Raw genomic sequence first — 12,462 nt, forward strand, 5'->3', positions numbered from 1 at the left:
AATGACGAGGTTCCTGCTCTGCGGGTCTCTAATGACGAGGTTCCTGCTCTGCGCTCTGCGGGTCTCTAATGACGAGGTTCCTGCTCTGCACTCTGCGGGTCTCTAGTGACGAGGTTCCTGCTCTGCGGGTCTCTAATGACGAGGTTCCTGCTCTGCACTCTGCGGGTCTCTAGTGACGAGGTTCCTGCTCTGCGGGTCTCTAATGACGAGGTTCCTGCTCTGCGAGTCTCTAATGACGAGGTTCCTGCTCTGCGGGTCTCTAATGACGAGTTTCCTGCTCTGCGGGTCTCTAATGACGAGGTTCCTGCTCTGCGGGTCTCTAGTGACGAGGTTCCTGCTCTGCGGGTCTCTAGTGACGAGTTTCCTGCTCTGCGGGTCTCTAATGACGAGGTTCCTGCTCTGCGAGTCTCTAATGACGAGGTTCCTGCTCTGCGGGTCTCTAATGACGAGGTTCCTGCTCTGCACTCTGCGGGTCTCTAGTGACGAGGTTCCTGCTCTGCGCTCTGCGGGTCTCTGGTGATGAGGTTCCTGCTCTGCGGGTCTCTAATGACGAGGTTCCTGCTCTGCGAGTCTCTAATGACGAGGTTCCTGCTCTGCGGGTCTCTAGTGACGAGGTTCCTGCTCTGCGGGTCTCTAACGACGAGGTTCCTGCTCTGCGCTCTGCGGGTCTCTAATGACGAGGTTCCTGCTCTGCGGGTCTCTAATGACGAGGTTCCTGCTCTGCGGGTCTAGTGACGAGGTTCCTGCTCTGCGGGTCTCTAATGACGAGGTTCCTGCTCTGCGGGTCTCTAATGACGAGGTTCCTGCTCTGCCCTCTGCGGGTCTCTAGTGACGAGGTTCCTGCTCTGCGCTCTGCGGGTCTCTAATGACGGGGTTCCTGCTCTGCACTCTGCTGGTCTCTAGTGACGAGGTTCCTGCTCTGCGGGTCTCTAGTGACGAGGTTCCTGCTCTGCGCTCTTCTAATGACGGGGTTCCTGCTCTGCACTCTGCGGGTCTCTAGTGACAAGGTTCCTGCTCTGCGGGTCTCTAGTGACGAGGTTCCTGCTCTGCGGGTCTCTAATGACGAGGTTCCTGCTCTGCGGGTCTCTAATGATGAGGTTCCTGCTCTGCGGGTCTCTAGTGACGAGGTTCCTGCTCTGCGGGCCTCTAATGATGAGGTTCTTTGAGGAGGAGCTCTTTCAGGCTGCACAGAATCAGCTGCGACGCCAGGACGCCCCTCCCCCAAGTGTGGTGAATGGTGGGCGCTCCGTCGAGCCTTCTCCCTGCGCAGTGGCCAGTGACGTCACAAAGGGGGCGGGGCAGCGCAATCTCATTGGTTTAGACAGTCACATGTGGCGACTGTCCCTAAAAAAATCAAATGTACCCGGCTTCAACATTTTTGGTCGCGACGTCGCACTTACTATAAGCGCATGCAACGGAGTCAACGTATTTGTTTCGGAGCGACGTCGCAAGGCACTATAAGCGCCGCCTTAAGCGCCTAAGCGAAGCGGCCGTGGGGATTGCTGCTAACCCCTACGGACACAATAGTGCTATTGGAAGCCCTTGTATTTACTAGCCCTGGTTTGATTGACCATCTCCCGGCAGTACAGGACACACAGGGATCCCCCCCATCTCCCGGCAGTACAGGACACACAGGGATCCCCCCCATCTCCCGGCAGTACAGGACACACAGTGATCCCCCCATCTCCCGGCAGTACAGGACACACAGGGATCCCCCCCATCTCCCGGCAGTACAGGACACACAGTGATCCCCCCCATCTCCCGGCAGTACAGGACACACAGTGATCCCCCCCATCTCCCGGCAGTACAGGACGCACAGTGATCCCCCCCATCTCCCGGCAGTACAGGACGCACAGTGATCCCCCCCATCTCCCGGCAGTACAGGACGCACAGTGATCCCCCCCATCTCCCGGCAGTACAGGACGCACAGTGATCCCCCCCATCTCCCGGCAGTACAGGACACACAGTGATCCCCCCCATCTCCCGGCAGTACAGGACACACAGTGATCCCCCCCATCTCCCGGCAGTACAGGACACACAGTGATCCCCCCCATCTCCCGGCAGTACAGGACACACAGTGATCCCCCCCATCTCCCGGCAGTACAGGACACACAGTGATCCCCCCCATCTCCCGGCAGTACAGGACACACAGTGATCCCCCCCATCTCCCGGCAGTACAGGACACACAGTGATCCCCCCCATCTCCCGGCAGTACAGGACACACAGTGATCCCCCCCATCTCCCGGCAGTACAGGACACACAGTGATACCCCCCATCTCCCGGCAGTACAGGGAACCACACAGTGATCCCCCATCCCGCAACAGGACAGACCCACGTGATCCCCCCCTCTCCCGGCAGTACAGGACACACAGTGATCCCCCCATCTCCGGCGGCAGTACAGGACACACAGTGATCCCCCCCCATCTCCCGGTTACAGGACACACAGTGATCCCACAGGACACACAGTGAATCCCCGCATCTCCGGCATCTCCAGGATCCAACCGGCAGTACAGGACACACAGTGATCCCCCCCATCTCCCGGCAGTACAGGACACACAGTGATCCCCCCCATCTCCCGGCAGTACAGGACACACAGTGATACCCCCCATCTCCCGGCAGTACAGGACACACAGTGATACCCCCCATCTCCCGGCAGTACAGGACACACAGTGATCCCCCCCATCTCCCGGCAGTACAGGACACACAGTGATCCCCCCCATCTCCCGGCAGTACAGGACACACAGTGATCCCCCCCATCTCCCGGCAGTACAGGACACACAGTGATCCCCCCCATCTCCCGGCAGTACAGGACACACAGTGATCCCCCCCATCTCCCGGCAGTACAGGACACAGTGATACCCCCCATCTCCCGGCAGTACAGGACACACAGTGATACCCCCCATCTCCCGGCAGTACAGGACGCACAGTGATCCCCCCCATCTCCCGGCAGTACAGGACGCACAGTGATCCCCCCCATCTCCCGGCAGTACAGGACACACAGTGATCCCCCCCATCTCCCGGCAGTACAGGACACACAGTGATCCCCCCCATATCCCGGCAGTACAGGACACACAGTAATCCCCCCCATCTCCCGGCAGTACAGGACACACAGTGATCCCCCCCATCTCCCGGCAGTACAGGACACACAGTGATACCCCCCATCTCCCGGCAGTACAGGACACACAGTGATCCCCCCCATATCCCGCCAGTACAGGACACACAGTGATCCCCCCATCTCCTGGCAGTACAGGACACACAGTAATCCCCCCATCTCCCGGCAGTACAGGACACACAGTGATACCCCCCATCTCCCGGCAGTACAGGACACACAGTGATACCCCCCATCTCCCAGCAGTACAGGACACACAGTGATACCCCCCATCTCCCAGCAGTACAGGACACAAAGTGAACCCCCCCATCTCCCGGCAGTACAGGACACACAGTGATCCCCCCCATCTCCCAGCAGTACAGGACACACAGTGATCCCCCCCATCTCCCGGCAGTACAGGACACACAGGGATCCCCCCCATCTCCCGGCAGTACAGGACACACAGTGAACCCCCCCATCTCCCGGCAGTACAGGACACACAGTGATCCCTCCCATCTCCCGGCAGTACAGGACACACAGTGATCCCCCCCATCTCCCGGCAGTACAGGACACACAGTGATCCCCCCCATCTCCCGCCAGTACAGGACACACAGGGATCCCCCCCATCTCCCGGCAGTACAGGACGCACAGTGATCCCCCCCATCTCCCGGCAGTACAGGACGCACAGTGATCCCCCCCATCTCCCGGCAGTACAGGACGCACAGTGATCCCCCCCATCTCCCGGCAGTACAGGACACACAGTGATCCCCCCCATCTCCCGCCAGTACAGGACGCAGTGATCCCCCCATCTCCCGCCAGTACAGGACGCACAGTGATCCCCCCCATATCCCGGCAGTACAGGACACACAGTGAACCCCCCCATCTCCCGGCAGTACAGGACACACAGTGATCCCCCCCATCTCCCGGCAGTACAGGACACACAGTGATCCCCCCCATCTCCCGGCAGTACAGGACGCACAGTGATCCCCCCCATATCCCGGCAGTACAGGACACACAGTGAACCCCCCCATCTCCCGGCAGTACAGGACACACAGTGATCCCCCCCATCTCCCGGCAGTACAGGACACACAGTGATCCCCCCCATCTCCCGGCAGTACAGGACACACAGTGATCCCCCCCATCTCCCGGCAGTACAGGACACACAGTGATCCCCCCATCTCCCGGCAGTACAGGACACACAGTGATCCCCCCCATCTCCCGCCAGTACAGGACACACAGGGATCCCCCCCATCTCCTGGCAGTACAGGATGCACAGTGATCCCCCCCATATCCTGGCAGTACAGGACACACAGTGAACCCCCCCATCTCCCGGCAGTACAGGACACACAGTGATCCCCCCCATCTCCCGGCAGTACAAGACACACAGTGATCCCCCCCATCTCCCGCCAGTACAGGACGCAGTGATCCCCCCATCTCCCGCCAGTACAGGACGCACAGTGATCCCCCCCATATCCCGCCAGTACAGGACGCAGTGATCCCCCCATCTCCCGCCAGTACAGGACGCACAGTGATCCCCCCCCATATCCCGGCAGTACAGGACGCACAGTGATCCCCCCCATATCCCGGCAGTACAGGACACACAGTGATCCCCCCATCTCCCGCCAGTACAGGACGCACAGTGATCCCCCCCATATCCCGCCAGTACAGGACGCACAGTGATCCCCCCCATCTCCCGGCAGTACAGGACACACAGTGATACCCCCCATCTCCCGGCAGTACAGGACACACATTGAACCTCCGCCACTATGCTGATATCGCAAGTATCTCCGGGGGCGATGTGTACTGTGACATACCTGTTCTAAGCAGCAGGATTCATGCTTTCTTTCTTATGACTTGATGCGAGTGTCTGAATATTGAGTTAGCCGTTTGCACGTTCTAGGCTATGTGAGGCTATCACTGCTATCACTATGAGTGCTAGGAGAGTGTTTCTCTATCTTCCAGTCATTGTGGGCTTATTTTAGGCTCCATGGAGATTATTTGGAGATACTCTCCATTGTTGTTCTGATTTTTCAGCTTAGTAGTGGGTTAGTGCCTGTTATTTACAATCACTAAGCATACACTTAGTTCCACCGCTGTTGCTCTATACTCAGAGCTATGCACGCAGGGAGTCCCTACTAAGGGGCTGCTTGTATATGTCCTACTACGAGTACATCTGCTATAGTTCCTTCTCAGTGAACCCCAGTGTTCACTGGTACACTTGCACCTTCCGCTAATATTCCCACTGTGGGTATTGCCATTTCACATGCTCATCTGTGTGTGCGTTAATATAGTTAACAAACAGACAGATACCCAGGAAGCTCTCAGAAACCCCCCAAAATTACCACATGGTCGTGGGAGGGGAGAGTTGGTTTAGCAGCTCAATTTCGATTTTTTGTTGGGCTACCCTGCCGTCATTTTTTATCAGGGGCAGTTGCCCTATTATTGAGTAGAGGTTAATATTTTTGAAGCTCATCGTGCTCCGGGGAGTTATTAATACCCTAATTTTTATTACTTGTGGCGGTGAAGGGGTTAACCAGGCTTTATAATAAAGGTCAAGCCCACTTGGTTAACCCTGACCCGTGTGTTAGGGTCTTAGAGTGTCAGCTCTGGGACCCAGGTGTGGAAAATGTATTACTGCAACGGTATACTGATTTTGTGCCAATAAAGAATGATGTGTTTTTTGCCTTTACTGGGGAGCTGGGACCGGGAGATTTGTAGGCTGTAAGTTTCAGGGTGGGTTTGTCGGAGAAAGTCTTTACAGAATGTGGCTATGTATCGGGGGTTCCAAGTTATGGGATACCCCAAAAGTTATATCCGGGAATTGAGTGAGATTCTCGGATACAGCCAAGCACATTACTCCGCCAAACTCTGACGCTGAAAGCGTTATTACGGCTCACCGCCAGGATCCCTGCTGCAGCGTCATCCAGACAATGTAAATGGGTATGAAGGGGTTAAACTGTATCTGTGGCATACACAGAGTCTCTAGTGTAGCAGGGGTTCCCCAATATAGCAGAGATACCCACTTACATACCTAGGTACACTGCACCTAGTTTAGGGGTTCAGGGGCTGCTCCAGTTAGGTTATGAGGCTGAGCAGGTTTTTAAAGTGTCAAAAAGTTTTAAAAGTTATTTTCTCATGTGTGCCAGGAACGAGGCTCGTGATTGTAGGGACTATACACTCACTCCGTCCCTGACACCAAATAGGAACCCATGACTTTTAGCACACAGAAAACAGGGCACGATATCTTTTATTAAACGGGTATAGTTTAATGTGTATAGATATTGATAACCTGTATATGAACTGAGGGCTTTCTAAGTCATAGATTCTGGAAAACCCAGATGGCAATCAAAGGGCAGGGAGGAGCGGGGGGGGGCAAAGGGCAGGGAGGAGCGGGGAGGGGCAAAGGGCAGGGAGGGGCGGGGGGGTAAAGGGCAGGGAGGGGCGGGGGGGCAAAGGGCAGGGAGGGGCGGGGGGGGCAAAGGGCAGGGAGGGGCGGGGGGCAAAGGGCAGGGAGGGGTGGGGGGCAAAGGGCAGGGAGGGGCGGGGGGGGCAAAGGGCAGGGAGGGGCGGGGGGGGCAAAGGGCAGGGAGGAGCGGGGAGGGGCAAAGGGCAGGGAGGGGCGGGGGGGTAAAGGGCAGGGAGGGGCGGGGGGGCAAAGGGCAGGGAGGGGCGGGGGGGGCAAAGGGCAGGGAGGGGCGGGGGGCAAAGGGCAGGGAGGGGTGGGGGGCAAAGGGCAGGGAGGGGCGGGGGGGGGCAAAGGGCAGGGAGGGGCGGGGGGGGGGGCAAAGGGCATGGAGGGGCGGGGGGGGGGCAAAGGGCATGGAGGGGCGGGGGGGGCAAAGGGCGTGGAGGGGTGGGGGCAAAGGGCAGGGAGGGGCGGGGGGGCAAAGGGCAGGGAGGGGCGGGGGGGCAAAGGGCAGGGAGGGGCGGGGGGGGCAAAGGGCAGGGAGGGGCGGGGGGGGCAAAGGGCAGGGAGGGGCGGGGGGGCAAAGGGCAGGGAGGGGCGGGGGGGCTAAGGGCAGGGGGGGCAGGGAGGGCAGGGGGGCAAGAGGGCAGGGAGGGAGGGGGGGGGGGAGGGAGGGGGGGAGGGGGGCAAGAGGGCAGGGGAGGCAAGAGGGCAGGGAGGGAGGGGGGCAAAGGGCAGGGGGGGCAAGAGGGCAGGGAGGGAGGGGGGCAAAGGGCAGGGGGGGCAAGAGGGTAGGAAGGGGGGCAAGAGGGCAGGGAGGGGGGCAAGAGGGCAGTGAGGGAGGGGGCAAGAGGCCAAAGGGTAGGGAGGGGCAGGGAGGCCAAAGGGCAGGGAGGGGCGGGGGGGCCAAAGGGCAGGGAGGGGCGGGGGGGCCAAAGGGCAGGGAGGGGCGGGGGGGCCAAAGGGCAGGGAGGCCAAAGGGCAGGGAGGGGCAGAGGGCCAAAGGGCAGGGAGGGCAGGTGGCAGGGAGGGCAGGGGGGCTAAGGGCAGGGAGGGGTGGGGGGGCTAAGGGCAGGGAGGGGCAAGAGGGCAGGGTGGGCAGGTGGCAGGGAGGGCAGGGGGGCAAGAGGGCAGGGGGGCAAGAGGGCAGGGAGGGAGGGGGCAAGAGGGCAGGGGAGGCAAGAGGGCAGGGAGGGAGGGGGGCAAGAGGGCAGGGAGGGAGGGGGGCAAAGGGCAGGGGGGCAAGAGGGCAGGGAGGGAGGGGGCAAGAGGGCAGGGAGGGAGGGGGCAAGAGGGCAGGGAGGGAGGGGGGCAAAGGGCAGGGGGGGCAAGAGGGCAGGGATGGAGGGGGGCAAGAGGGCAGGGAGGGGGGCAAGAGGGCAGGGAGGGAGGGGGGCAAGAAGCCAAAGGGCAGGGTGGCAAAGGGTAGATGGACAAAGGGCAGGGGGGCAAAGGGGAAAAGGGCAGGGGGAGGGAGGCCAGGGGGCAAAGGGCAGGGGGAGGGAGGGCAGGGGTCAAAGGGCAGGGGTCAAAGGGCAGGGGTCAAAGGGCAGGGGTCAAAGGGCAGGGGGAGGGAGGGCAGGGGGCAAAGGGCAGGGAGGGCAGGGGGCAAAGGCAGGGGGAGGGAGGGCAGGGGGCAAAGGTCAGGGGGAGGGAGGGTAGGGGGCAAAGGTCAGGGGGAGGGAGGCCAGGGGGCAAAGGGCATTGGGAGGGAGGGCAGGGGGGGCAAAGGGCATTGGGAGGGAGGGCAGGGGGGGCAAAGGGCATTGGGAGGGCAGGGGGAGCAAAGGGCATTGGGAGGGAGGGCAGGGGGGGCAAAGGGCATTGGGAGGGAGGGCAGGGGGGGCAAAGGGCATTGGGAGGGAGGGCAGGGGGGGCAAAGGGCATTGGGAGGGAGGGCAGGGGGGGCAAAGGGCATTGGGAGGGAGGGCAGGGGGGGCAAAGGGCAGGGGGAGGGAGGGCAGGGGGGCAAAGGGCAGGGGGAGGGCAAAGGGGGGCAAAGGGCAGGGGGGGCAAAGGGCAGGGGGGCAGGGAGGGTAGGGGGGGCAAAGGGCAAACGCGTTAAATAACCCATTCCCCAGCGTGTACTCAACTTGCACACGGCCGCCCTCCTCCTCCACCTCGGGCTCCTCTGTGGAGAGGCTGAGACGCTCTGGTGAGGAGGTGCTGCGCCTCCCGCGGGGAGAGGCGGAGACAGCCGGAGGAGAGGCCTGTGTGAGGGGAGAGCCGCGTGCTCTGTGTGTGTGGGGTGGGGGGGGGGGTGAGCGGGGGTGGGTGAGCGGGGGGGGGGGGGTGAACGGGGTGGGTGAGCGGGGGGGATGAGCGCCGGGTGAGGGAGTGGCCTATGGGTGGTGAGAGCCGTGGGGAGATGAGAGTCCCCCGCTGTGTCCCGGGCGCTCGCTCTGCTCCCCCGCTGACTGTAGCGGCGCCGGGGGGGGGGGAGGAAAAAGCGCGGGAAAGCGGGAGACCCGGGGAGAGGAGGTGTGTGTGTGTGTGTGTCGTCACTCCGCCTCAGGCCAATGAGAGGTGTGCGGGGGCGGGCGGGCCAAGGGAGCAATCTCATTGGCCTGGCAAGGTCCAATGAGATTGCCGCTAGGGACACAGGGAGGGACACAGGGAGACACATACAGACACGGACACATAGGACACTTTCAGAAATATATAGTAGATATATCATATCATTTTTTCACTTATGGACGATCTGAGTTCCGTGCTTTTTCTAGTCATTACATAACCTACTATAGACTTTAGTGTTATTGAGTGCAGTTATGTAGGGGGCTTTTACTGGACCATTGGCCCCTTCTGGGACCAGTGTTTCCCAGTGTTTTTATGTTTATATCCCTGTATACCTTTCCTTCCTAAAAAGATGTCCAACCTTTTTTTTTTTAACAAATCTATTGTATCTGCCATCACAGTCTCCATGGGTGAATTCCACATTGTAACTGCCCTTACTGTAAAGAATAATTTCCTTTGTTGCTGGTGAAATCTCCTTTCCTCCGACCTTAAAGGGATGCCCCCGAGTCCTTTGTACTGCCCGTGGGATGAATAGTTCTTTTGAAAGCTCCTTGTATTGTCCCTGAATATATTTGTATATAGTTATCATATCCCCTCTTAGACGCCTCTTTTCTAATGTAAATAAATCTAATTTAGCTAGTCTCTCCTCATAAATTAGATTGTCCATCCCCTTTATTAATTTGGTGGCTCTTCTCTGTACTCTCTCTAGTTCCATAATATCTTTTCTAAGGAGTGGTGCCCAAAACTGTACTCCATATTCAGGGTGTGGTCTAGCTCAGGGGTGCGCAGACTGGGGTGCGTTCCTCCTGTGGGGGCGTGGGATTTTTCTGGGGGGGGTGCGGGCAGTTGCTGAGGTCCCGTGCTCTTCCCCGAGGCATTTAAATTAAATGCCGGGGGACCCCGCGAGTCCTCTGCAACCTATACTTACCAGGATTCAGCCAGCTTCAGGACGCGTGACCATGGCAACACAGCGTCAAATGACGCCGCGGGGTCATGTGATGTCACGGTTGCACTGGTAACGTGACGTCAAATGACGCCATGGGTCACGTGACGTCACACGACCCCGCTGCGTCATTTGACGCCTTGCGAGGTAAGGATGGGGGCGGCCAACGGAAGAAGTAAGGCGGGGGGGGGGGGGGGCACCGCAAAAAAGTTTGCGCACCTCTGGGTTAGGGTATGGGTGGCCATGCTGGGGTAAGGGTTGGGTGGGCATGTTGGGGTAAGGGTTGGGTGGGCATGTTGGGGTAAGGGTTGGGTGGGCATGTTGGGGTAGGGTATGGGTGGCCATGTTGGGGTAAGGGTTAGGCTGGCATGTTAGGGTAAGGGTTGGGTGGGCATGTTTGGGTAGGGGTTATGCGGACACGTTGGGGGAGGGTATAGGTGGGCATGTTGGGTAGGGTATGAGTGGGCATGTTTGGGTAGGGTATGGGTGGGCATGTTGGGGTAAGGATTGGGTGGGCATGCTGGGGTAAAGGTATGGGTGGGCATGTTGGGGTAAGGGTTAGGTGGGCATGTTGAGGTAAGGGTTATGAGGGCATGTTGGGGTAAGGGTTATGCGGGCATGTTGGGGGAGGGTATAGGTGGGCATGTTGGGCAGGGTATGGGTGGGCATGTTTGGGTAGGGTATGGGTGGGCATGTTGGGGTAAGGGTTATGCGGGCATGTTGGGGTAAGGGTTATACGGGCATGTTGGGGTAGGGTATGGGTGGGCATGTTGGGGTAAGGGTTAGGTGGGCATGTTGGGGGAGGGTATAGGTGGGCATGTTGGGTAGGGTATGGGTGGGCATGTTGGGGTAAGGGTTATGCGGGCATGTTGGGGTAGGGTATGGGTGGGCATGTTGGGGTATGGGTTAGGTGGGCATGTTGGGGTAGGGTATGGGTGGGCAGGTTGGGGTATGGGTTAGGTGGGCATGTTGGAGTAAGGGTTATGCGGACATGTTGGGGTAGGGTATGGGTGGGCATGTTGGGGTTAGTTTTGGGTGGGCATTGGGGTTAGGGTTGGGTGGGCAGGTTGGGGTAAGGTATGGGTGGGCATGTTGGGGTAAGGGTTATGCGGGCATGTTGGGGTTAGGGTTGGGTGGGCAGGTTGGGGTAGGGTATGGGTGGGCATGTTGGGGTAGGGTTGGGTGGGCATGTTGGGGTTAGGGTTGGGTGGGCATGTTGGGGTAGGGTTGGGTGGGGATGTTGGTGTAGGGTTGGGTGGGCATGTTGGGGTTAGGGTTGGGTTGGCATGTTGGGGTTAGGGTTGGGTGGGCATGTTGGGGTTAGGGTTGGGTGGGCATGTTGGGGTTAGGGTTGGGTGGGCATGTTGGGGTTAGGGTTGGGTGGGCATGTTGGGGTTAGGGTTGGGTGGTCATGTTGGGGTTAGGGTTGGCATGTTGGGGTAAGGGTTGGGTGGGCAAGTTGGGGTAGGGTATGGGTGGGCATGTTGGGGTTAGGGTTGGGTGGGCATGTTGGGGTAGGGTTGGGTGGGCATGTTGGGGTTAGGGTTGGGTGGGCATGTTGGGGTTAGGGTTGGGTGGGCATGTTGGGGTTAGGGTTGGGTGGGCATGTTGGGGTTAGGGTTGGGTGGGCATGTTGGGGTTAGGGTTGGGTGGGCATGTTGGGGTAGGGTTGGGTGGGCATGTTGGGTGGGCATGTTGGGGTTAGGGTTGGGTGGGCATGTTAGGGTTAGGGTTGGGTGGGCATGTTGGGGTTAGGGTTGGGTGGGCATGTTGGGGTTAGGGTTGGGTGGGCATGTTGGGGTAGAGTTGGGTGGGCATGTTGGGGTTAGGGTTGGGTGGGCATGTTGGGGTTAGGGTTGGGTGGGCATGTTGGGGTTAGGGTTGGGTGGGCATGTTGGGGTTAGGGTTGGGTGGGCATGTTGGAGTAGGGTATGGGTGGGCATGTTGGGGTTAGGGTTGGGTGGGCATGTTGGGGTAGGGTTGGGTGGTCATGTTGGGGTTAGGGTTGGGTGGGCATGTTGGGGTTAGGCTGAATAAATAGGTTCATTTAATCTCCTGCCGGTTAAAGAAAGATGAATATACCTGGGTAAATAGTACATATACATTATTACTATACATATATATAAATATACACACCTGCATAACCCCCCGGCAGTGAAAGTTTATAATAGTAATAGCATATGACGTCACGGCGAATAATAACGGGAGGAGAGTTCCGATTCATAGGACCGCGCCTCCCCCTCAGTGACGTCACCGCGTCACCACGTGACCCCTAGAGGTATTTATTTATTATGGTCAGTTAGAGACGGACACGTGACTGCCGCTCGGGCTCGGCCGCGCCCCCTCTCTCCCTGTGACGTAACTTCCGCTCCGGGCCTGCCAGCTGGGAACCGGAGAAAAGCGGCGGAGGGTGAGAGATACCGGAAGTACCGTGACGCAGAGCGGGGCAGGCGCCGGTTACACTGACTCAGGGGGGGAGGGACCACAAATATACATATATACACATATACA

This window comes from Ascaphus truei, chromosome 22 (genome assembly GCF_040206685.1).
Source record: "Ascaphus truei isolate aAscTru1 chromosome 22, aAscTru1.hap1, whole genome shotgun sequence".
In the NCBI taxonomy this organism is placed as follows: domain Eukaryota; kingdom Metazoa; phylum Chordata; class Amphibia; order Anura; family Ascaphidae; genus Ascaphus; species Ascaphus truei.